The 25,995-nt window shown below is 41.2% G+C and overlaps 1 protein-coding gene across 1 annotated transcript in view; it reads left to right on the top strand.

Moving 5' to 3' along the window:
* Positions 1–25,995, top strand: part of FRMD4B (FERM domain containing 4B) — a 354,364-nt gene that overhangs the window by 86,468 nt on the left and 241,901 nt on the right. The window contains exon 2 of the mRNA XM_021007524.2: positions 8,341–8,468. The gene's annotated coding sequence lies outside the window, so the exon portion shown is untranslated. The remainder of the gene's footprint in view (positions 1–8,340; positions 8,469–25,995) is intronic.

Here is a 25,995-nt window from a genome sequence, read left to right as displayed (position 1 = left end):
TTTGTTAAACATTTTAATCTGATTGAGAGGACACTAGGAATTTTAGCCTTAAGTTTCAACACCTCTTGTGTGTTGTATAGAGTGCAAGATTTAGTCAGGAGATCAGAGTTCTAATCCTGCTTCAGGCAACTGTGTGGCCCTAAGCAAGTTACTTAACCTCCATCTACTGAAATTTCCTCATCTGTAAAATGGGGGGCCTGATAGCATCTACTTCATAGGATTGCCATGAGTATCACATGAGATAATATATGTAAAGTGCTTTGTAAACCTTAACCGGCTATGTAAAGGTTAGCTCTGACTACTCCTGTTGGCTGGAATGTAGGTTGTATGAAGGCGTGTAATGTGAAATCTGTCTAGGAAGGTAGGCTGGAGCCAGATGCTGAAGGGAGGGCTTTTGAATTTGTTTTTTGTTCTAGAGGAGATAGAGAGCTACATACACCAAGGATTCTTGAGCTGAGAAGCGACATGATCAGACCAATGCTTTGGGGACATTATTTTGTTAATTCTGTGAAGGCCAGATTACAGAAAGAAGAGGCTGGAAGCAGGAAGACCAGTTAGCACACTACTGCAATACAATTTGCAGGTGAGATGCAGTCAGGTTGTAGTGAATGGGTGGTACCTGTACAAGAAGAGAGGAGGGCACAGATGGGAGAGATGTTGTGGTGGTAGAATTGGTGAATTTGGTAACTGATTGGCATGGACAATAAAGGAGAGTGAAGAGTCAGCAACAACTCTGAGATTGGGAACCTGGATTACTAGAAGGATGATGATACCTTCAATATCAGTTAGGAAGTTTAGAGTAAGGACAGGTTAGGGGAAAAGATAATGAGGTTCATTTTTGACACATTGAGTTCAAAGTGTCTACGGGGTATCCAACTGGAGATGTGTGGTACAGTCAGCTGGTGATGCAGTACTGTAGTTCAAAGAGAGAGAGATTAGGACTCTATATAAAGTCGGGATCCTTGTCCAAGGTTATAGTCACAAACAGTAAATAGCAGAGCCAAGATTTGAACCCAGATCCTCTGATTCGAAATTCACTCCTCTTTCCACCATACTAGGCTTTCCTCTCCTTCCATATGAAGGATATGGGCCATCTCCAGTCGTCCTGATCTATATCTTTCCACTAGATGCAGATGACTCTGGAGGAAGGAGAAAGTGAGGCTGGTGACTTTGCTTAGCCCTCCCTCACTTAAATCCATTTCACTTGCTTGTCCTGGCATCACCTCCCTGATGGCATAGTCCTCTTTGAGAACTAAGGACAGACAACATGAAGGACACACGGCTGTCTTATTTGTGTTAATACAACCCGCTCATCATTTGGGGAATTCCTCATATTACTGAAATCTTAGGATATCCTAAGATCTTCATCCCTATCCTTAACTGATCCCACTGATGTCCCACTCACAATCTGCTTCCTTCACTAACATGATACCTTTAGACTTTCCTTGCCCTGCTCAAGATAGACTTCTAGTGTGCCCTTTGTTCTATTTGATTAACCATATGAAACAGTCTATATGGTTTTAAAGCAACAAGCACCCAGTTTGAGGTTCCAGCCTACTTATGGAATGACAATAGTTATCATGCAGTTTCTGCTCAATCAATCCCTTGTCTTGGAAGCAGTGGATGGCATGGTTGTGACATGTAGTTAAGAGAGTGAGTTGAAAAAGTGGGCCTTGTGAGTTTTTTTCCTAAAAGTTTAATTTATAAAAATATGTATAACATTCTTTTGTGGCGTCATTTAGGTGGTGGAGTGGGTTTGGAATCAAGAAGATTCATCTTCCTGAGTTCAAACCTGGCCTTGGATATTCCCTATCTGTGTGACCCTGGGCAAGTCACTAAACCCTGTCAGTTTCCTCATCTGTAAAATGAGCTAGAAAAGGAAATGGCAAACCACTCCAGCAGCTTTGCCAAGAAAACCCCAAATGGGGTCCTGAAGAGCTGGACATGACCAAACAACAATGACAACAAAGAACTGGAAACTAAGAGGATGCCCATCAACTGGGGAAGGGCTGAACAAATTAGAATATGTAAAATCCATGGAATTAATACTACTGTACTGTAAGAAATGATGAAGAGGATAGTTTCAGAGAAACCTGGTAAGACTTGTATGAACTAATGCATAGTGAAGTGAGTGGAACCATGAGAAGAGTTTATACAATAACAATATGGTAAGGCCAAACAACTTTGAGAGATTTCGAACTCTGATCAAAGCAATAATCAATCTCAATTCCAGAGCACCAATGAGGAAGCATGTTCCCCTGACACAGCCAATGGGGATGTTGGTTTTGCTTGACTATGCATTTTTATTACAAGGATTTTGTCTTGTTTTGTTTTCACATATTGGGGGCAGCAGAGTGGGACAAGGGAAAAATAGATCTCTGTTAATTGAATTGAGACTTAGGATAAAATCACAATTCAAGAGCATCCACCAGACTAGCTGTCTGGCTAGATACATCTTTCTACTCTCTTTTCTCATGCCAGCAATTAGGAGAGTCTCAGGCTCATCAAATAACAAAGTAATATTTGCATCTCACCCAGTGCTGTGGCAAGAACTCCAGTTAGATTAGAAAGCTCTGGACATGCTAATAAGTGTGTGTTTGAACTGGCGTCTAATTTTCATTCTTTTAATCATAACTTGCCACTCCTCGGGCCCACTTTCAATAGACATTCGTTCTGGGCTCAATTCAAAGCCTTTCTGATTTGGGGTATTCATTGTTGGGCTGTCACCCCACATGTATCATGCTCACAGCAGGTTAGAGGGTGGGCCTGATCTGTTTATTTGTGCCTTCTGAATTGGTTTGGAAAGTTGCCTATTCATGTTAATTATGGTTTGGGGATTGTTGTTGAAGTTGTTGGAGCCCTGAAGTCTGAAAAATTAAAGAGTCTTATTAAATATTTAATAATTATTTATTTTTTTACATGGCACACATTGCTAGGGGGTTTTCTGGGCTCTAGGCCAAGGGTAGTTCAGTGCTGATCCTTGGGTATGCAGTTATGGATCTCGATTAGGGTTTTAAAAGAATGCTTCTTTTAGGAGATTACCTCTGACAAGGGGCTACAGGGGACATGACCATTGTCTCATATTCAGCAAAGGTGGGAAAGACATAACTAATGGTGACATGGAAGGTGAGAGGGTGCTGTTTTGGGGAATGAGGGGCAATGTTCTGTTGTGTCTCTTGTCCATTCATGGAATAATCTTTCTTTCACAAGGCAGACATGACTATTTCCTCTATTAGTCATCGCATCATAGGCTTAGAGCTTGGAAGGGCCATTGCACTAGAGGTCATCTACTCCAATCGCTGTATTTTACAGATGAGCAAACTGAAGCCCAGTGAAGTTAAGTGATTTGCCCAAGGGCACGCAAGTAGCAAGCATCAGTCGTAGAATCTGAACCCAAATCATTTACTCAAAGATCCAAAATTTTTTTCACTGTACCCTGCTACCTTCCTTTGAGGAAAAGAAACCAAAAAAAACCCAAAACAAAACAAAACAAAAAAGCAAAACAAAAAAACAAAAAGGTAGGATTTGAAATAACGTAAGAATGAGGATGACGGCTGCTGTTTATATAGTACCTTAAAGCTTTGTACTGGCCTTATCTGATTTAAGCATCATAACTATCCTGTGTTGTAGATACTACACATATTGTCATTCCCATTTTATGGATGAAGCAGCTGAGGCACAGATTAAGTGACTTGCCCAAAGTCATACAGTTAGTACGAGTGAGAGGCAAAATTTAATCTCTGGTTGCTCATGACATCAATACTGTGCCTCACCCTGATGATGCTTTAAAAAATAATATTACTCATAATAATTAGTATTTGTAGAGTGCAGAGGTGTCAAACTCAAGGTCTGTCCTCAAACAATCCACAAAACTCTGCAAGTGCACAGGAACCAGATTAAAGTGTAATTGGGAAATACTTAACAAAATAAAAATACAGTACAACATAGATAATGTTAATGTGTGGTTTTCTAAGTTAATATGTGGCCTGTGGGAATACATTTTCATTTGAGTTTGACACCACTGCTTTAGGGTTTGTCAAGCACTGTATATATGCCTTTGGTAGACTGCTTTCCATTTTGTATCAGTACATATGTCTTCCCATATGTCTCTGTATTCAGCATGTTCAGAGTTTCTTACAGCACATTAGTTTTCAATTATATTCCCTTACCACAATTGGCCAGCCATTCCCCAATCAGTGGGTTCCCCATCTACTTTGTAAAACTTGGAATCTTAGAATCTTGTGCATAAAAAGCCCAAACTAAATGCTTAATGAATTGAATTGAGATGTGGGAATTCATCATAAATAAAGATCACAGAATGTGGCCTCAGTTTCTTCTCCTGTATTCTCTAAATCTGACCTCTGAGGTCTCTTCCAGCTCTAGATCTCTGATTCTCAGATCTAGGTCTTTGCTGGAATCGGATTGGTCTTTGAAATTCCTCTGAGTCCAACTCCCTCATTTTGAAAATGAGAAAACAAAAGCCCAAAGACTTAAATGATTTGCTGACACTTCTGTGACTGGAAATAGTAGGATAGGACCAAGACCAGAACTGCCCTGTGTTCTTTCTCTGATATCTCATTGCCCCAGGCCTTTTTCTGAATTATAGGGCCTGTCTAGGGGTACCCCTATGACCATCGTGTACTCTACTTGATCAAGAGCAGGGCCAATAACTCTTGGAGAAGGAACTTAAGACAGTTTTCTTATGGATAACATGGAAACAAAACCAAAGTGTTTACTCTCTGAATGTTCCATGTCATTTAGTCTGCCCTCTGGTGTTCAAAAGAGAGTATTCATGGGAAAGGAATTTGCTAAGACACCAGTAGGATTTCTCATGTACTTTCATTGAAAGTGTTTATAATTAGTCTGTGACCATCACCCCAGAAACAGAGAATCTATTATTGCTGAGCAACTAGTGAGAGATGTGTGTGGCCTGTGCATATGTGTGTGTGTGTGCGTGCACATACACGCGCATATATGTCTGACCTGGACACTGAATTTCACTGCTATAGATTGTGGGTGTGTGAGTAGAAGAAGCAGGTCTTTTGGCCAACATGGAACAGATTGCATGATTTATCTGCAAGATGTCTCACTCACCTTTTAATGACTCAGTGGGTTATTCAGGACAGACTCTTTGGACAGCTGGCATCTCTCCAGTTTACTTTGGCCCTAGAGCCCAGACTCATCATCCGGTCTATTCTTGTCTCTCTCCATATGTAATTGTCTCTGCAGTGCAGATGCAGACTATGACCACAAAGTAAATGTCATCATCTTCAGTAAATAAATAGTTTTATCAAGACCTACCTTGACAACCATTGAATGTTTCCAGGATGGATGTTTGGCCTTTTAGCTTAAACCAACATGATTTCCCGAATTCCAACTCATTGCTTCCAGGAGGAAGAAAGCCACCTCAGGGAAACCTGAGCATAAGATGTTCAAAGGTGTTTAAATCCCTTCTTTGCAAAAACAAACAAAAACAAAAACCCTTGGAGAAATGTGAATGCTGTCAGATTTAGTGCTTTATGGAGGGGGAAGGGTGATTGTTTAATCATTTTTCTTTGTACAATTGAGAGATGGTACTTCCCCACCCCTCTGAAGTGATTGTGATATAACAGAAAAAGGCATCAAGAAAACATTTTAAAAATATTTCTGTGGTCAGGAATGGATTACAGGAGATATACACCTGTAATCCCCCCTAGGGGAGGAGGCTAAGGCTGATAGACCTGAGCTCAGATGTTCCAAGCTGCATTAGGGCTAAAGCTGATCTGATGTCTACATCAAGTCCATCAGTGGGGTCACCAAACTACCTAAGGAAAGAAAAACTGGCCCAGATTGGAAATGGAGTCAAAGCTCCCATGCCAATCAGTAGTGGGATTGATCCCATGGAAGGAATGAAGGGAAGAAGGAAGGAAAGAATGAAAGACAGAAGGAAAGAAGGAAGGAAGGAAGGAAGGAAGGAAGGAAGGAAGGAAGGAAGGAAGGAAGGGAGGGAGGAAGGGAGGGAGAAATGAAAAAAGAAAGGGAACAAGGAAGGAAACAAGCAATTATTAAGCATCCTATGTGCCAGGCACTGTGCTAAGTACTTTACAAATATTATCTTATTTAATTCTCATAATATTGTTCAGTCATTTTCAGTCTCATGGCCTCATTTGGGGTTTTCTTGTTAAAGATAATGGAGTGGTTTGCCAGCTCATTTTATAGATGGGGAAACAGAGGCAAACAGGGTGAAGTGATTTACCCAGGGTTACACAGCTAGGAAGTATCTGAGGCCAAATTTGAACTTGACTCCAGGCTAAGCACTCTATCCACTGGGACACCTAGCTGCCCTTAACAACCCAGGGAGGTAAGTGCTATTATTATCCCCATTTTATAGTTGAGGAAACTGAGGCAAACAGAGGTTGTGACTTTCCTAGACTTGTGTCTGCAGATAGATTTGAACCCAGGCCTTCCTGAGTCCAGATCTAGAGCTCTACCCACTGTGGTGCTACCTGTTTGCCTCTAAAATGACTGCTACATTTCCAATCTTGGTGAAAAAGGAAGACCAAGTCTGAAGAAAAAAAAAAAAAAGCAACAACAACAACAACAAAAAAAACCCTTCCAGTTTGGTAGAGTTTTGTTTTGGGTTTTTTTTGGCAATTGGGGTTAAGTGACTTGCCCAGGATCACACAGCTGGTAAGTGTCAAGTGTTTGGTCTGATGCCCGATTTGAACTCAGGTCCTCCTGACTTCAGGGCCAGTGCTCTATCCACTGTACCACCTAGCCACCCCCAATTTGGTAGTTTTTATGGGAAATATACAGCTCTGTACAGTTCTGTGGAAGTGTAGCTATAGCTACCCTAGAGCAATGTGTATTTGCCTACCTTTTTTTCAATCAAAGTTCTATCTGTTTTGAAGCTTTGAAAACTGAATATTCATGACAATGCCGCTACGGCTCCATCCATTCTGCTTCCTCTCAGCCTGGCCCACCTTCCTTTTGGAGATTCTGAAGGCTAGAACACAACCTACATGTTGATCAGCCACCTGGGGGTGGAAAATGCACACTAAGAGAATCAAAGATGGCTTAGAATCAGAAGGGGCTTTAGAAGGTATCCCATGGCAGAGTAAGGCTTCATGGGATCACAGGAGTGGGATTGGAAGGGACCTCAAAGGCCATCTAATCCAGCTCTTCCCCATACATACAGCCTTTTATTTTATCCATGTGGAAATGGTGGTGGACAGAAGTGGAATACTTTGATCAAAGTCATCCAGAGGCAGAGTCTGAACCCAAGGCCCTGATTCCAGACCCCATTCTTCTCTCCACTGAACCACACTGCTAATTCTACCTCCCACCCAATGCAGAAATCCCCTGTAGAAATTCAGATTTGGAAGGGGCTTAAAAAAGGCATCTAGTCCAACCCAAACCTGAGCAAGAATTCCCTCTGCAGCATCTCTGACAAATGGTCATTCAACCTTTCAAAAAGCTCTAGTAATATTCAAAGCTATCCTCATACACTTATTAGCTGTATGACCCTGGGCAAATCACCTAACCCTGTTTGCCTCAGTTGCCTCATATGTAGAATGAGCTGGAGAAGGAAATAGCAAACCTCTCCATCTTTTGCCAAAAAAAAAAAACAACCCAAATGGGGTTATAAAGAGCCAGACACCACTAAAAAGCAATTGAACAACAAAGTAATATGGAACTCATTGATTCCTTTTTTTATGTTTTATTGAGGCCCTTTTTAAACATCACTATCATTTCCTCATGACTTACTCTGCCCCCAGTAGAACCCTCTCTTATAAATAAAAAAGTACGGTTAGGTAAAACAAATCAATATATTGGCTGTGTCCAACAATGTTTGCCTCATTCTATTCCTATGGCCCATTGTATCTCTGCTAAGAATCAGTAACTGGGATTTAAATGCAGGCACTGATTTTGGGTCCAAGGCTCTCACCATTACCACCCACTTCCTTTACAACCTTATGGGTTGGTTGAGGAAGTCCCTTTCCAGGAGCTTCCCTGAGTACTTGGCAGAGTACCTGGTGCATAGCAGGCACTTAATAAATGCTTGTTGACTGACTGACTGACTATACTGATAAAATCACTTTTTTTAAAAGAAAAAATGGGTGTTATTGTCACCCAGTTATTAGAATGTATGTTCTTGCTTCAGCACAATTCTCAAGATCGTTCATGGGAACGTTCATAGGAATCTGTGTGCAGAAGAAGTAACTCTACTCTCTAAATCTCAGCTGGCAGGGGAAGCATCTGAAAGTGTGATGAAGCCCTGGTAGGTCTGGCAAAGTTAGCAGTTTAGCTCATCCTTTCCACCTCATTCTGGAATGCAGATGCAGCTCTGTTCTCTTTCAGTGTTTCTCAAGGATCTCCAGAGGAAGAATGTGCAAAAGAGAAAGATGACATCTCTGCATCCCAATGAAAAGCTGAAAAAGATTACAGAGGAGACAGAAACACAGCAGAAGAATACAGACTAGTTAAAGGTATGCACGGCACATTATGACATCTTTATCTGCTGATGCAGCTTTTAAATTAAAGCAGGTCAGTCTACTCAGTGATGCAGATTGAACTGGCAAGATAGGATGAAAATGTCAAAACTGGATGTTTCAATTGTCACCTTTTGATGGGGGAAGGTAGGGGAACCTAAAAGGGGGCAGGGAAGCCAGCCATGGGCATCCTTTCAAACCCAGGTGTGTTTGGAAGGTCAGGACTGCTGTATGAGGAGCCAATGAGAATTCAGGCAGTGATAAAATGCTGGGAAACCCAACACCAATGGTAATGCTCATTCTAACAATAAAAATACCCTATGGTTGTAAAGCCTCTCAAAGCTTTGAAAGCTCTTTGACATATTAGCTCATTTACCCTCATATCAACCTTCTCAGGTAGTCATGACAGAGATTATTATAATCCTGTTTTGCGCCAAGGAAACCAATATTCAGTGAGGTTCTGTTCTGCCTACATTGATCAGAATCACGGGGTCAGTAAGTGGTGGAGCTGGGACCCAGACTCACCTTCTATTTCCTAGACCAGCACTCTGTGATTCTTCAATCCAGAAAACCTATTTGGGCTGACCTTTCGGGTGTAGTCCCCCAGATTTCCAACCTCATTGGTGCTCCCTCTGGCTTGGCTGTGTGCAAGGTTGCAGGGAGAGTCAAGGAAGAAGGGCTGTGTGTGTAGAAACCTTTATTGAAGTACTTCAGAGTTCTTCATGCGACCATCCCAGTCTCAGGAGGCTTTGTAGCACAATGGCAGAGTCCTGAATTGGGAGTCAAAGGGCTTTTGTTCAAATCCCGGCTATGCCACTTTCTGCCTTTGTGACCTAGGACAAGGGGCTTCCCTCTCTGAGACTCAGTTTCCTTGAGCTTAATGATTTCTAAGGTCCCTTCCAGCATCTGGATCTATGATCCTTTGGCTGGTAACATGTCCCAGTTCCATAGTAAGTATTATACTCTGTCTTAATCTTATCATATATAATATACTGTGTGCAGTGATGGGTGCCACGTTTTAAGAAGGGCATGGAGAAGCTGGAGAGCGACCTGAAGAGGGCAATCCAGATGATGAGCAGCTAATAAGCTCACTAGATCATACATCTAATGATTTATATCATTGTATGGATGAGAAGTCTGAGCATATGTCATATGAAGCTTGATTGAAGGAACTGGTGATATGTATCTTAGGGAAGAAAGGATGCAGAGGAGGGATGTGGCAGCCATCTTCAAGGTTACCAGTTTAGCCTGGATGGCTCTCAGAAGCCATCTGGCCCAATCCCCTCATTTTATTGTGCTGGAAACCAATGCTCAGGGAAGTTGTGATTTGGCCAAGGTCACACAGGTAAAAAGTGGCAAAGCAGAATTCAAATCTAGACCCTCTAACTCCCAATCCATTACTCTTTCTACTGTACCACACTGTCTCTGTCACCAGGAAGAAGGATTCAATTTGTTGTCTTTGGCTCCAGAAGGTGTAACACAGAGCAATGGGTGAAATGTAATAAAGAAGCAAATCTACTTTTGATATCAAGAAAAACTTCTTAACAAGGAGAGTTATCAAAAGGGGCAATGAGTTTCCATAAGAGGTGTCATTTCCCCCATGTTGGAGGTTTTCAGAAAAGGGCTGGTTGGATATTTATCAGGAAATTTAATGGTCAAGGTTGGGCTTGATGGTGTCTGAGGTCTCTTTGGACTCTGAAATTATGTGATTCCATTTTTGGGATGAGAACAGTGCGCCCATTCTGAGCCCTCCCAACCTGCTCCCACACACCCTGCCTGACTCGATGAACCACTCTCTGCTCCCCATGACCACTCTCAAGAATCAGCCTGAGCTTCAGCTGCTTGATGGACATGGCTTTTCAGCTTACACAACTGAAAGCAGCCCAAGAGATTGCTTTAAGAGTTGGTACTTGTTATCAGTTTCATGTCAAACATCCCCCTGGGATGTTTGACTCAAAGTGAGAATTTAATTACACTTTGAGACATGAGCTAGGTTTACTTTCCTAGATTAAATTATATCCTGTGAAAAGTGTGCTCTCAATATAGTATGGACTGGATCCCATCCCTCCCACATGGATACTGACTCTCATACCTAGTAATTTAGTGCAAAATGTGAGGCATCTTGGGCTTTCTCTTTTTTTAAGGTAGGTAGTTTGTGTCCATTATACAGAGCACTCATAATCTCCAATAAAAGCAGACCTTGGGGGAATGTTTTATTGAAGTGGAAAATAAAAGAGTAAAAATTTCATTAAATGATTTTCAACATTTCTGAAGGCAGTTACTAGGGACAGTCTACAGGTTTCATGAGCAGCCAATGATCATTAATGAGATTTTTGGGGAGGAGGCTAGCATTCTGCATGCAAAGCTCCAGAGGATCAAAGATCTAAAGCCATCTTGTCATTTGACAGATAAGGAAACTTAGGCTCAAAACCTTTGTAGTTCTAAATGACCACCAGAGCCTTAGTTCCACTGGCATAGCCTCCACGTGACTTGCTCAAGGTCACACAGCCAGGGTTAGGGTTAGAGTTCCTCTGAGTCCAAATCAAGCCTTCTTTTCCCAGCATCATCCTCTAGCTACCTAAGGTATAAAACTGTTCATATCTATTAGGCTGTCAGAGGATATGATGCTCTATTAGAGGTAGGGAGTTTCGCCACTTCTGGTCTCTTCCTTTAAAAAATCCATACCTGGCCTTATTTTCTTCAAAAATAATTTTTAAAGTTCTGCTTCCGGGAGCCAAGATGGCGGAGTAAAAAGGTAGTCTCTCTCACCCTCCCCTTTCAACCTCTGAAAATCCAGAAAATATCACCCCAGAGAAACAACCTGGAACACCTGAACTAGAAGAAAGATGGGGAGCAGCAGTGCAACAGCCCAGCAAAGGGGTCTCCCAGTACCTCAGCAAAAATAAGGGAAGCAGCACTACAAAAGGCCCCAGGCAGATAAGTGCCCTGCAGCATTCATCTGAAAAGAGCTGAAGAAAGCAACCTAAAGTCTTCCTAAAGTCCGAGCCTTGCTGATTCCAGCCCAACACCAGGTAAGCTGTCAGAACCTCCAACTGTCAACCAGGAAGAGATCCTGAAGCCCAGGTGGTAGAGCAGGCAAACACCAACACCTGGACCTCCGAGTGCCCCAGTGAGGGTGGTGGGGGAGAAGGGGGACTGGTGGAAACCAGCTCAGAAAACCACCAGGTGCCTCGGCACTCTACCCCAAAGGAATCTCCCAGTGCATTAACAGAAACGAGGGAGACAGCACTGCAAGGGGCCCCAGGCAGATAAACACCCTGCAGCACCCATCTAAAAGGAGCTGAAGAAAGCTAAAGGAAAGGAAAAGCAGGCAACCTAGAATTGCCTGAAAGTTCCAGCCTTGCTGATTCCAGCTCAACAAGAGGTAAGCTGCCAGAAACCTACAGCCTCCAATTGACAACATAAGAGGCCCCAGCACACAAAGCCAGTGACCAAGACCTAGGCTCCCAACACAAGAAGCTTGGATCAGTGCCCTCTGTTCCCCAGCAGGAGAGGTTAATCTTTTAAAGGCCAGGGAATAAAGAAACACCACGAGTAAAAAGAAATGTACCATAGATTCATATTATAAGAAGAGTGAAGACCAAGACAGAAATTCTGAAGAGGACAACATTGTCAACAAACCCACATCTGCAACATCAGACCATGAACTGGTCTGAAGCCCAAAAAGCCTTCTTAGAAGAGCTCAAGAAGGATTTTAAAAGTCTAATGAGAGAGGTAGAAGAGTCCTTAAAAAATACAATTGGCCAATTGGAAAAAAAGTACACTGAAGAAAACAAGTCCCTAAAAAACATAATTGGCAAACTGGAAAAAAAGTACACTGAAGAAAACAAATCCCTTAAAAATGCAATTGGCCAATTGAAGAAGGAAGTACAAAAACTAACAGAAGAAAACAATCTGTTAAAAACTAGAATTGGACAAATGGAAACTAATGACTCTATGAGAGAGCAAGAATCAGTCAAACAGAAACAAAAAAATGAAAAAATGGATGAAAACATAAATACCTCGTTGGTAAAACAACCGAGCTGGAAAATCGATCCAGGAGAGACAATTAAAAATCATTGGACTACCTGAAAATCATGATGAAAAAAAGAGCCTGGACAGTATCTTTCAGGAAATCATAAAGGAAAACTGCCCTGAAGTCCTAGAACCAGAAGGTAAAATAACCATAGAAAGAATATACCACTCACCACCTGAAAGAGATCCCAAATTGAAAATACCAAGGAATATAATAGCAAAATTCCAAAATTACCAGATGAAAGAGAAGGTGCTGCAAGCAGCCAGAAAGAAACAATTTAAATATCATGGAACCACAGTCAGGATTACACAGGACCTTGCAGCTTCTACATTAAACCGCAGGGCATGGAACATGATATTCCATAAGGCAAAGGAGCTTGGATTGCAGCCAAGGATCAACTACCCTGCAAAAATGGGCATGATCCTTCAAGGGAGGAGATGGATATTCAACAAAATAGGAGACTTCCAAACCTTCCTCATAAAAAGACCAGAGCTCAACAAAAAAATTGATCTTCAAGTACAAGATTCAAGAAAGACATAAAAAGGTAAATGGGACAGAAAGATACAAAATGTTTTTAATAAGGGTGGACTGTTTACATCCCTACAAGGGAAGATGACACTTGCAACTCTTGAGAACTGTATTGTTATTACGCCATGTTAAAGGGGTATACATAAAGGGGGTGGATGTTAGTTGACTTTGATGTAATGATAAAAAAAAACTAATCAAGTGGGTTAAATAGATCCAAGTAAGTGGATTATTCTGATCTTAGAAAATGTACTGAGAAAGGAGGAGGCAGACAAGGGTAAATTACATTACAGGAAAAGACAGAAAATCCTATTACAGCAGAGGAAAGGAAGGGAGGGGGGTGAGCATTGTTTGAACCTTGCTGTCATCAGATTTGGCTCAAGAAGGGCATAGCATAATCAGTTAGGTATGGAAATCTAACTTGCCCTGTGGGCAGTAGGAGGGAAAACGGGAAAGAAAAGGGAGGGGGGATGGAAGGGAGGGAAGAATCGGTGGGGGCAAAGGGGAAGGGGGGTAGGGGGATAATAGAAGGGAGGAGAGACTGAAGGAGGCAGTGGTCAAAAGCAAAGTACTGATGAGGGGGGAAAGGGAGAGAGGAGAAAGAAAAGCATAAACGGGGGGGAAAGGATGGAGAAGAAGACACAGATAGTAATCATAACTGTGAAAGTCAAATCGCTATCTTTTTTTTTCTCTTCTGTTGAGTTTTGTTTCCTCTTTCTGATGTTTCCTCCTATTGGTTTTAATTTTTACTTACAACTTCACTAATGTGATAATATGTTTAATAGGAATGTAAATGTATAGCCTAGAAAATAAAATAAAATAAAATTATAATTTTTAAAGACAAAAGTAACTATTAAGAATACAAGAAAAACCTTAATATAGAACATGAGCTAAAAGTTCAAAGTTTCTATTTCTTTGGGAACCTTCTTCAAAAGACTGGAACTATTTTAAAAGGTAGAAAAATCCCCATTTTACCAGTGAGTTGTGTTTTTTTTTTTCTTTCAGGGCTTTACTGTTAAAATGGGCTCCCTTGTAATGGGCAAGGTCATAGCAGTGGGAGTCTGAGGAATGCCACCTGATTTTAAAAGGCAAAAGGAGACCTTGAATTTAAATCTATGCAGATGGTTAGAATCATGCATGAAGCATAGATTTAAAGGCAGGTGACATTAGAAGGACATTAGGAGATGAGACTGAGGTCTGGGGGATGGGGAGTAAGTGATTTGACAGGTGGTAGGATTGTAGGATGTAGCTTAGTACAGTGAGAAGTAGACTGGTTTAAAATCAGAGGAACTGGGTTCAGTCAGTTCACCAAGCCTAGATTAGACACTTACTATGTGCCAGGCTCTGAGTTAAGTGCTAGAGGTACAAAGAGAGGCAAAAGAAGCCCATGCTCCCAAGGAGTTTCCATTCTAATGAGAGGTTCAACTCCTATGTCTACTGTGTACTATTGATGTAACTTGGGCAAGTCTGTAAACCTCTTTCGGCCTCCATTTCCTCATTTGCAAAATGAGGCGGTTGGACTAAGGTCCCTTTTATCTGTAGGCATGTGTTCGGGGCAGCTAGGTGGTGCAGTGGATAGAGTGCCAGACCTGGGGTCCAGAAGACCTGAATTCAAATCTGTCTTCAGACTCTTACTAGCTGTGTGACCCTGGACAAGTCACTTAATCCTGTTTGCCTCAGTTTCCTCATCTGTAACACGAGCTGGAGAAAGAAAACAGCAAACCACTCCAGTATCTTTGCCAAGAAAACCCCAAATGGGGTCAAAGAGAGTTGGACACAATTGAACAACAGCAAAAGACTTTTGACACCATCTAGTCTAATCTCTTCATTTTACAAAGAAGGAACCTGAAACCTAGAGAGGTATATATAATGACTCATTCAAGGCCACACAGATAGCAAAGAGATGTGCCAGGATTCAAATCCAGACCTTTGACTCTAAATCCAGCCTGCTTTAAACAGAGAATAGTTATCCTTACTCCTTAGTTCAATGGATGTCATTAAGGACATCCATTGGACTAAAAGTGACTCTTCTAATACTACTTTCAAAGGACTTACAGTTTCAGTACAGGAGCTTTCACTCTGGTTTTTCCACTGGGGGAGAATGGAAGCTTCTTCAGGGCAGGGACTGTTTCATTTTCATCTTGGCATCTCAAGTGCCTGTCACATAATCATCACATAATAAATTCTTGTAGAATGAAGGAATATCGTTGGCTTTTTCACCATCAGAGTGAGACTTCTGCTGGGTAAGGGGTTGGCTGGTGAGGTCTATAGCCAGATGAAGACCTGGTTTACATCAGCTTACATATTTACTACTGGAAATAATGAATCATTGGTAACCACTGCCACAAGTCCCTTATAATAATGGTTTTAAATAAAGCCCTTCAAGGATGTGTGATATCATCATTGTGGGTAGTCTGGCCAGTGATGACTGCTATAACTTGGTATAAACAGTCTTATAGAATTGCTGAGGCCAAAAAATGCATCATTCTATAGCCACCTGGGTCTTCAACCTCTTTGAACATAGTCAAGCTGGTCATCAGATGGTAGACATGATTCAGAGACCAATTTTAAAAGTCTCAAAGTCTTTCCAGTTAAGTAGGGCCTATGGGACTCTGTGAGCCAATGGTATAATCTCCAGGAGCCCAAAAATGAGTCCCACTCCAAAATGAGGTATTAGAGGAAGACAATGTAGAAGGAGCGGGCATCAGAGTAGCAATTAATTGTAATGACTGTTAATACCTATCAGAGACAGAACTGTAATTTTTATGCGTGAGATAAGTATCATCAAATATGCCCTCAAGTCAGCCTGGAGGACAGCAGACCCTGGTCTGGAATAAAGGCCTGGAGTTGGCTGAGTGATTTGCCCTATCTCACATAGCAGGAAGTATCTGAGACAGAATCTGAGCCAAGGTTTTCTGACTCCAAATACAATGGCCCTTCCACTAAGCTTTGCTACCTCTCAGAATGTAGGACGTGATCTCAGACTTGTCCAAGGTCACACAGCTAGTAAGAGTCTGAGGACAGATTTGAATTCAGGTCTTCCTGACTCTAGACCCTGATCTGGTCTCTCAGAAGAAACCCCGAGACATCAGATGGGAAGAGACCCTAGGATACTGTCCTGTGGTAGGGAAAAACCCTGCGATACACCCTCATGAAAGGGGCCAGCCCAAGATACCAGGCCTATGTTGACTAGGGAGAAAACACTGGATATCAACCTCTAATTCCCACAGAAAGACCCAAAACAGTGACTGTTGTTGGGAAAGATCCTAGCATGCCACAAGAAAATGGGAAAGTCACTGCTCAGTAAGAATCAGGACTGGGCTCAGCCAGGGAGGAGATGAAATGGTATGCTTCTCCTGGTATAGTCTGGTAACTTCCCAATTTAACTGATTGTCCTTGCTAACCAGTGTCTAGGTTGCTGAAGGATTGAAGGTGCTGTCAAAATGGAAATGTAAAAAACTTTACAACCTTACAATCTTTTCAAATCATTATTTTAAATTTTTGTAATTCAAAAAATACTAACTAAATGTCAGTACCCTGGGACAAAGCCCCAGTTATCCCATCCTAGTCATAGTTAATTCCTATCAATACGATGTGATAGATGCTCCATTTTACTTAGAATTCTTTTGGTACCCTCTTAAATCTGCAGAAAGGTTTTGGAAATTAAATCAACCTTCTGTTTACCCATACCAATCTGTGCTTTTTCTGGAACTTTGGTAATAGTCGTGTCTCTGGTCATCCTTAGGTCCAGTCATCCTAAGCAGGTCGATGGTGCAGAGGATAGAGTGCTAGGCATGGAATCAGGAAGATCTGAGTTCCAATCTGCCTTAGACATTTACTAGCTATGTGACTCTGAGCAAGTCACTTAAACTCTTTCTGCCTTAGTTTCATCATCTGCAAAATGAGCTGGAGAAGGAAATGACAAACCGCTCTAGTGTCTTTGCCAAGAAAATCCCGATTGAGTTACAAGGAGTCAGACACACTGAAAAACAATGATCAGCTGAGGCAGCGTAAGCTAAACACTTGGCAAACCTTAGAGCATTAGATAAATGCTAGCCAGTATTGTTATAACAATTATTATGATAATCATAATAAATTATATTATAATAATAAATGTTACTTCATATTTAATTACTGGTTATACTGGCATGAATATTATAACAATTTTTGTGATTACAGTAATGTGTTGTTATTACTATTATTACGCTTCATCCCCCAAGCACTCAATGACCCAGTGATGCGGGCTTCCTTCTTCTACCCCGCACGGGACACTCCAGCCCCTAGGGTGGCCCTCCCTCCCCATCTGATACCCAGCTTCCCCAGCTTCCTAGAAGTCTCCGCTCATGTCCTCCCCTCTGAGAGGTAGCAAAGCTTCGTGGAAGGGCCGTTGGATTTGGAGTCAGAAAATCCTGGCTCAGATTCTGCCTCCGATACTTCCCAGCTATGTGACACAGGGCAAATCACTCAGCCAACTCCAGGCCTCAGTTTCCTTTCCTGTAAGAGGGGCTTGGACCTGAAGGCCTCTGAGGGCCCTCCCGCTCTAAAGCTGTGATCCCATGGTTCTGCAGGAGGCCTTTCCTTGTTTCCATCCCACCCCACCACTTCTGCTAGGGCCTTCCCCTCTGAAATGATCTTCCATCTAACTTGCGTATATTCGGAATGTACCTAGTTATTTATAGGTTGTCTCCCCTTCAGAATGTAAGCTTCCTGAAGGCAGGGACTGTTTGTTTTTCTCTGTGTCTCTAGGACTTAGGAAGGGGCTTGGTATACAGGAAGCACTTAATAAATGCTCGATCACTTGATTGATCAGACCACGCCTGGATTGTGATATTTAGTTCTAGGTGCCACATGTGAGGAAAGACACTGACAAGGTGGGAGCTGTTCAGTGCAGGACGGCCAGCATGGTGAAGGACCTTAAGTTCAAGGCGCACGGGATTCAGTGACGGAGAAGAGAAAACGTAAGGGAGACGTGATACCTGTCTTCCAAAGTTTGAAATGTTGCCATGAAGCAAAGAGGGTTAGACTTGTCCTGTTTGCTCCTAGAGGGCAGGACTAGAAAGTCACAAAGACACAAATGCAGGATGGGGAGGAAATATTTCCCAACTAGAGATGTCCCAAAGGGCCATGGACTTCCTCAGCCGCTGGTAGCTTCCCCCTCAATAAAATCCTTTCAGCAAAGGCTGATGGGCTCTCTCAGGTGTGGGTTGGACTGGATACCAGCAGAGAGCCATCCCTTCCAACTCGGAGATTCTGTACGAAAAGGGAAAGGATTTAGGTTTTTAAAAATGGGTTGTTTAAAAGTAAACTTCACATGATGGCCAGGAGAGGGAGCTGTGTGCAAAGAATATTCTCTTTCCCAGATTAGGGTTTCCAGATTCCCTTGACCTTTTCAGTAATGGATTTGTACCTGTCCCTGTTTTCACCTTTATATTGAACTTGCTCCTAGAGGCTAAGTCTAAATTTGGGAATTTACGGCAGAATGGGCAAAATGGGCCAGGCGCATATGACAAAGATATCAGGACACACACAAATATGAAAATTAATACAAAGATTAGATAATAGATGGGGAAAGCACCTTGGCAAAGTTAAAACCATGAAGCAATGTTACAGTGCTGGTGGTATTATAGATTTTTTTTTAATTTTGAAACTTAACCTGTGATTTCATTGGCAGAGGGAATTCCTAATGAAGAAACTCCCTCTGCTAATGCAAGTAGTTACCTGCTCTGAAGCCCATGGTCTTAGATCTAGAGCTGCCTAAGGGATTAAATGACTTGTCCAGGGTCATGTGGCCAGTTGGGAAGCTAGGTGGCACAGTGGATAGAGCGCCAAGCCTGGAGTCAGGAAGACTCATCTTCCTGAGTTCAAATCTGACACTCACTAGCTATGTGACCCTCAGCACATCACTTAGCCCAGTTTGCCTCAGTTTCCTCATCTGTAAAATGAACTGGAGAAGGAAATGGCAAACCACTCCAGTATCTTTGCCAAGAAAACCCCAAATGAGGTCATGGAGAGTCAGACACGACTGAAATGAACAACAACAGCGTGGCCAGTAGGTGTCAGAGGCAGACTATAAAGCCAAGCCTTCCTCACTTTGATGCTAGCTTTCTATCCATTACTCCACATTGCACGTTGTATAAATGTGAGTTATCATTAATTATGATGTGAATAGCTATTACAAATTAGTATGCATAATAATATATATAAATCCAGCTTCAGATACTTACTGGCTATGTGATTCTAGGCAAGTCATTTAACCTCTGTCTTACTTTCGTCATCTGTAAAAAAGTTCTTCCCCGGATTGTTGTGGACATAAAATGAGATAGTATTTATAAAGCATTTTGCAGATCTTAAAGGATTACATAAACGTTCTCATTAGTATTATTGTCAATCAAATACTGATCAGAAGGTAAATCTAAGTAATTATGTTAAGGCACTACAGTGTAATGGGTCACAGAATCTCAGAGATGGAACCAAGAGCATCTATTTGGAGCTTTAATAGGACCTTCAAGTCCATCTAGTCTAACTCCTTGATTTTACAGATGAATAAAATGATAGAATAAGTGACTTGCCTAAGATCACACAGCTAGTCAGTGTAAGAAGTACATTTTGAACCCAGGTCTTCGAAACTTCAGGTTCAACGTTCTGTCCACTATGCCACCTAGTGGCCTGTCTTGGAAGGGACTTGAGTAGTCACCTAGTATACAGATAAGAATCCCCTCTACTGTACACCCAACACATGGTCATCCAGTCTCTGGCTGAAGACCTCCACAAAGATGAGCCCACTTCCTCCTGAGACACAAGCAATTCCACTTCTTATTGCTCATATTGGCAGAGAGTTTTCTGTGACATTGACTCTAAATTTTACCTGAATTAAATGAAGCAAGAGTAAGGAGTTCTGAGTTCTGTTCTCTTGATCCCAGCCACCTATGTGACATTAGGCAAATCCCTTTCCTTGTCCGAACATCAGTGTATTCCCATTAAATAAGGATGGGAAACTAAATGATCTTTCAGGTTCCTTCCAGCTCAAATCAGCCAAGTTCTATGTTAGTTGGTGATTGTGTATCTATGTTCTAAAATTAGCCATGATCATGAATGTGGGAATGGCATCTGTTGCTCCTGCTGGCCTGGTGCTCTGCTTTCCACTGCCTAATGCAGTAAAATGTGTGGGATACAGATGGTTAGCTCCTTATTCTGATTCCACATACAGTATCTGCACACTGAGGAAAAGAATCACAAAAAAAAATCTCTTTCCTCATACCTGTGAAGTTCCATATTGGGAAGCAGATGGTGCTGTCTTACAACCTTTCTCGATGTAAGGCAAGTGCATAATTTAGCCATGAAGAAGCAGGGATTCCCTTCCATGGGATGCTTTAAGAAAAGTGTAATGTATGAGCAAACATGTGCAAACACAGTACCTTCTGGTAGTTTTTTGGCCCGGGTTGGCAGGATGAATGACGACTAAGAGTTTGCCAGAATCAATCACTCACTGTGCATTTATTAAATGCCTACTGTGTGCTGGACACTGCTCTCGAGGTTCTTCTGTTTTACTGGAAGGAAGCAACAAGATGACAGATAAGTAAAATAATAGAGTAATTGGGGAGAGGGCATTAGCAACTGGAGATTCAGGAAAGACCTTTGGAAGGAGGTGGCAACAGAGCAGAATCTTGAAGGAGCTAGAGCTTCCAAGAAACAGAGGAGAAGAGAGAGAACATTCCAGGCCTGGGGGACAATCTATGTAAAGCCATGTAGATGGGAAATGGATTTTCATCTACAAGGAGCAACTAGAAGGATAATTTTGATGGAGCATAGACTGTATAATAGGTAATAATGCATAATAATCCTGGAAAGGCTGGTGAGAGCAGAACTGGGAAAGGTTTTAGCTGCTAGTTTGTATTTTATCTTAGGGGCAATGAATAGTTGTTAAAGCTTCTTGATTAGGGAAGGATATGGATTGCCCATGCTTTAGCAGCTATGAGGGAGAAAGATTGGAGATGGGAAAGGCTGGATGCTGACAGGCTATTATAACTTTTTTTTTAGAAAGAGATTATTGTAATTGTCCAAACAAGAAGTGACAAGTTTATGAACTAAGGGTAGTTGTAGTGTGAGTGAAGGGAAGGGGACTGATTTAAGAGATATTGTGGAAGTAGAATCAATAATAATTGGCCACTTTTGGACATGGGATGGGAGAATACTTTTGTTTGTGGGAAAAAATAGATGACCATTAATAAACAATGTTATGGGAAAAGTCAGTATCCACTAAACCCATCGGTGTCCATTGACTTCAACATTTCACAATTCAGTTCAATATATATTTATTATGTTCCAGACATTGAGATCGTCTCTGGGATTGCACGCACAAACACAAAACCACCCCTTCAATCAAGGAGCTTATGTAATCATAGAAAGATAAGAGAGAGTTGAGGTCTTGATTTGTTGCTGGGGTAGTGGGACAAAGGTCACCAACTTTTTCGTTCTTCTTCAACCAGCCCAGCCTTTGTGATTTGTAAAGAGCAGAAAAGTAAGCTGGGGTGGGGGAGGGGGAGGTAGAAAACCATTTTCTTCCAAGTCTTTCTCCTTTGAGAATATAGAGCACTTGAAATACCTGCTCTAACTTGGCGTGTATCAGAACTAAGAACTATAGCAAAGCTCTTACCCTAGATGAAACGAGAAGGGTTGCACTGAGGGAGTCAAAGTAGAGTTCAAGGGTTTTCATAGCAGGGGTCTCTGCTTCCTGCTGTGATGCAGCTCGACTGAAGGGAAATGGTTCATAGCCATTGGCTAAATGAGTTTATGTCTTCTCTTGCAAGGAGAGTCTTGCTAACCACAGCACCCTCACTAAATGGCAAATAAGGTATTAGATGGCATTGAAGATAGTTGGAGGGCCAAAAACTGCCAATAACTATGGAGACATGACAACCAGCAAGGTTATCTCTTTAGTAGATAGAAGTGCTATCTATTCATCAACCAATAAGCATTTATTAAGCACCCACTATATTCCAGGCACTGCTGCTGAGTACTGCGCTATCTACAAAAGACATCATCAGCTCTGCAGAGGCAGAGATATGTGTGAGTTTATCCTGACCACATCTATTCCCGGTATATTCTCCCCTTCACGCAGGTACGCTGACCACACACATTCGTCACATATGTAAGAGTTCATACATGATTTTTATGCAAGGCTACTTTTCCCAGTAACGGTAAATCTGTGGGAGAGTGAGTTCCAAGCTTCAGGGAGGCATGGAAGGGGGAGGGCAGATATTCTGTTATTACTTTTTTAGGGATAGAGATAGAGAGAAGGAGGATAGAGGCTAGACCTCTAATTTCATTAGTATATAGTACTCTTAGTGAGGTGGGTGCGATGGATAGGGCACTTGGCTTGGACGCAGGAAGAACTGAGTTCACATCTGCCCTCAGATATTTGCTAGATGTGTGACCCTGGGCAAGTCACATAATCGCTGTTGTCTCTTTTTCCTCAACTAGAAAATGGGGATAATAACAGCACCTACCTCTCAGAGTTGTGAAGATTAAATGAGGTCATATTGATAAAATCCCTTAGCTGCCTTGAGCAGGGAAAGGCTAACTAACTTACCCAGGATTACATAGCCCATATGAACTAAGAAGCGAGATTTGAACCCAGGCTCTTCCTGCTCTGAGTTCAACTTTCCATCTCTCTGCCAGGGGTCCATGAACTTGTTTATTTTTGAAAACATTTTAATAACTTTCAGTAAAATCGTTTCCTTTGTCATCCTACCTATTTTATATTATGCATTTTTAAAATTATTCTGAGAAGGATTACATCGACTTCACCAGACTACCAAAGGGATCCATGACACAAAATAATAATAACAACAACAACCATAACTGACATTTATATAGCACTTGCTTTGTGCCAGGTCCTGTGCTAAGCACTTTACAATTGTTATCTAATTTGACAATAAGATAATAAAGGCTGATAATAAACCTATGTGCTATACTATGGCTACCTTACACTAAGAAAAAAAAAGGAAAATGGAGCGAGTCACATGTAAAAATGTTTTCGTACCAGGGCCAAATTTCTTTACTTAATTCTTTTTTTTTAAACAATTAACTTAACTTTACTTTTATTAAATTGTTCATTGTACTACCTCACATTTGAAAAATTATTCAGGCAGGAATTTACTTTAAAATGCACATTACATGGTATGACAGGTTCTGGTGCTGATCAGACTTTTGGCTTTTTTTTTAATTAAGTTTTTATTGACGTCTTTTTTTTCACATCACAAAAATTTGCCCCAGTTCCTTTTACATAATTCTTATGATCTTTTTGAGTTATTTTCCTAGTATTTCTAAGCAGGGGTGTGCTGGAATAGGTTTCTAAGAGTCTATTGTTAAACTTTCAGTGTGAGTATTTACATCTCAGAAAGAGGCAAATTATATTAATAAAGATTGGATTTCTTATTTTGTTGATTATCAAGACTTCAGAAGGTGATAGGGAAAATGTTAATATTGCAGATTAAACTTAAAAGTATGTCATGCACAATTTTTTTCCCTCAGAGAGCTGGTTGTTAAACATTTACCAGCACCCCTGCTTCTAAGAAGCAATAGTTATGAGAAGCTCTTTTTCTGCCTCCTTTAGTATAGTGATGAAATAAGTTACTCTAAGGAATCTCTTCAGTGCAACTACTTTATCAATTGGAATAGAGAGAAGTTAAAGTCCTAAAAATATTTGGGTCATGTCCTGAAAATACATAAACTTCTTAGATTGTTTTCTTTGAAAAAATATTCAAAGCATTTCTTTCTTGGCTCAGACTGAATCCCAGCCCCTTAGATGGATCAGTCCCTCGACTTCCTCTTCTGTTTCCAAATAGCTTCCCATACAGGCAGCATCTCACATGATGTACTTCTAAAGGCCAGAGAGTATGTTTGATGCAGTATTTGTGAATGAAAATCACACCTAAGGAGATCATAAAGGTGCCAGCTTTCCTATAAAAGCCAGATTGACTTATAATGCTTCACCAATAGTACTTATACTGGGCTCGTTAATCATAATTATTATGTATCTAGCCTAGTTTAGAGGTTCATACAAAATCGTGTCAAATATTAGAGAAGGGGGCAGATTTCCATCTGCCAAGTTTACACTGCAGGCCAACTGAGTCCCCTGGCTTCATAAGTGAGAGCAGGGGAAGTGAATATGCAAATTGCTAAAAAGAAAAAAGGCTGGAATGAATGAATATAACAATAACTTTTTATATAATATTTTATTTTCCCCCCATTTATATGCTGGAACAATTTTTTAACAATAACTTTTTGTACCTTTGTTACAACTAACCCTCCATTTATCGGTGGCAATAGATGTGAAACACAGCATGGAGTAGTAGAAAGAGACCAGGTTTAGAGTTTGGGGTTCAAATCTAGTCTCTGACATATACTTTGTGACCACAGGCATTTCACTTCAACTCTGATCCTCAGGGATCCCTCTAGAACTTATCTACTAAGTAATAGATGAGTTACGACTAAGAGACATTGTGGATAGAGTGTTAGATTTTACTCACGAGTGAAGTGGTTTTTTTTTTTACACTTTGCCAGGATTTCCTGAGGCTCACCTGAGGGAATGGATGGGAAAAACTTTGTTGTTCAGCCATTTCAGTCATGTCTGACTCTATGACCCCATCTGGGGTTTTTTTGGGCAGAGATACTAGAATGGTTTGCCATTTCCTTCTCCAGCTCATTTTACAGATGAGAAGACTGAGGCAAACAGTGTTATGTGATTTGCCCAGGATCACACAGTTAGTAAGTGTCTAAGGCCAAATTTTAACTCAGGAAGATGAGTCTTTCTGATTCCCAGCCCTGTGCTCTGTGCACTGAGCCACCTAACTCCCATAAAGAACTTCATAAACATTAAAATGCTATATAGGACATCCCAAAAGGCTTAGTGCAGTTTTAAGCTTTAATAGATAATAATGTTTACTTTTCAGATAGTATTTTTAGAATTATTTTTAGATAATAATTTAATACACAAATTTAATAGATAATTAATATTTTGTTGTAGTTCAGTCATTCAATCACGTCCAACTCTTTGTGATGCTTTCTTGGCAAAGATACTACAGCAGTTTGCCATTTCCTTCTCCAACTCACTTTACAGATGAGGAAACTGAGGCAAAGAGGGTTAAGTGATTTGCCCAGGGTGTCACACAGCTAGTAAGTGTCTGAGGCCCAATTTGAACTCAGGTAGATGAGTCTTCATGACTCTAGGCCTGGCACTCTATCCATTGTGCCACCATAATAATATTAAATTTAATAGATAATAAACAGTTTTGAGACATCATGTATGTGTCAGTGATTTTTCATTTTCCACTCAGAAACAGGACAACAAGAGTTAAGACTTTTAGTGACACTTTGAACTCAGTCTTCTTCCTCAAATTCTCTCTCCTGCTCCATGTTTCCCCCTCCTTACACTGCACACAGATAGCCTTTCCCTTCTCTTGGCCTCAGTTTCCTCATCTGGAAAATGAGGGGGGTTGGACTAAATGACCTCCCAGATCCCGTCCAGTTCCAACACCATGATCCTGTTCTCCCCAAGGTCCGTTTACCTCTATTATATTATAAGGATACTGTGATGGGGAAGACTTATGAAAAATCTCAAGGTCATTTAAAGCCTTCCCCCAAATTGGATTTGAGCTCCTCCCCTACCAAGCATTAAACTAAAAATATTACCAGGTACCAGATTTTGAGGAAAGCAATTTCCACAACCAGTGGAAAGAGTGGGACAGACCTCTCTAGATTGGTCTTTTTTTCCCACTAAGACAAAAATTCCATAAAGCATGTTAATCCTGCTGAAATAGATTATTAGTTTCCTCTAGTCCCACGTGACCAGGCTCAAGCCAGCTGTGCAGCTCAAACTGGATAATACTCACTCTCAGCACATTTTATGGTTCCTGAGAACTTTGCCTTTTTTATCTTAAAATTCTTTTAAAAATTAAATGT

Source organism: Phascolarctos cinereus, unplaced genomic scaffold, assembly GCF_003287225.1.
Source record: "Phascolarctos cinereus isolate Bilbo 61053 unplaced genomic scaffold, phaCin_HiC Scaffold_4;HRSCAF=312, whole genome shotgun sequence".
Lineage (NCBI taxonomy): Eukaryota > Metazoa > Chordata > Mammalia > Diprotodontia > Phascolarctidae > Phascolarctos > Phascolarctos cinereus.
This window is presented reverse-complemented; position numbering and strand designations above follow the sequence as displayed.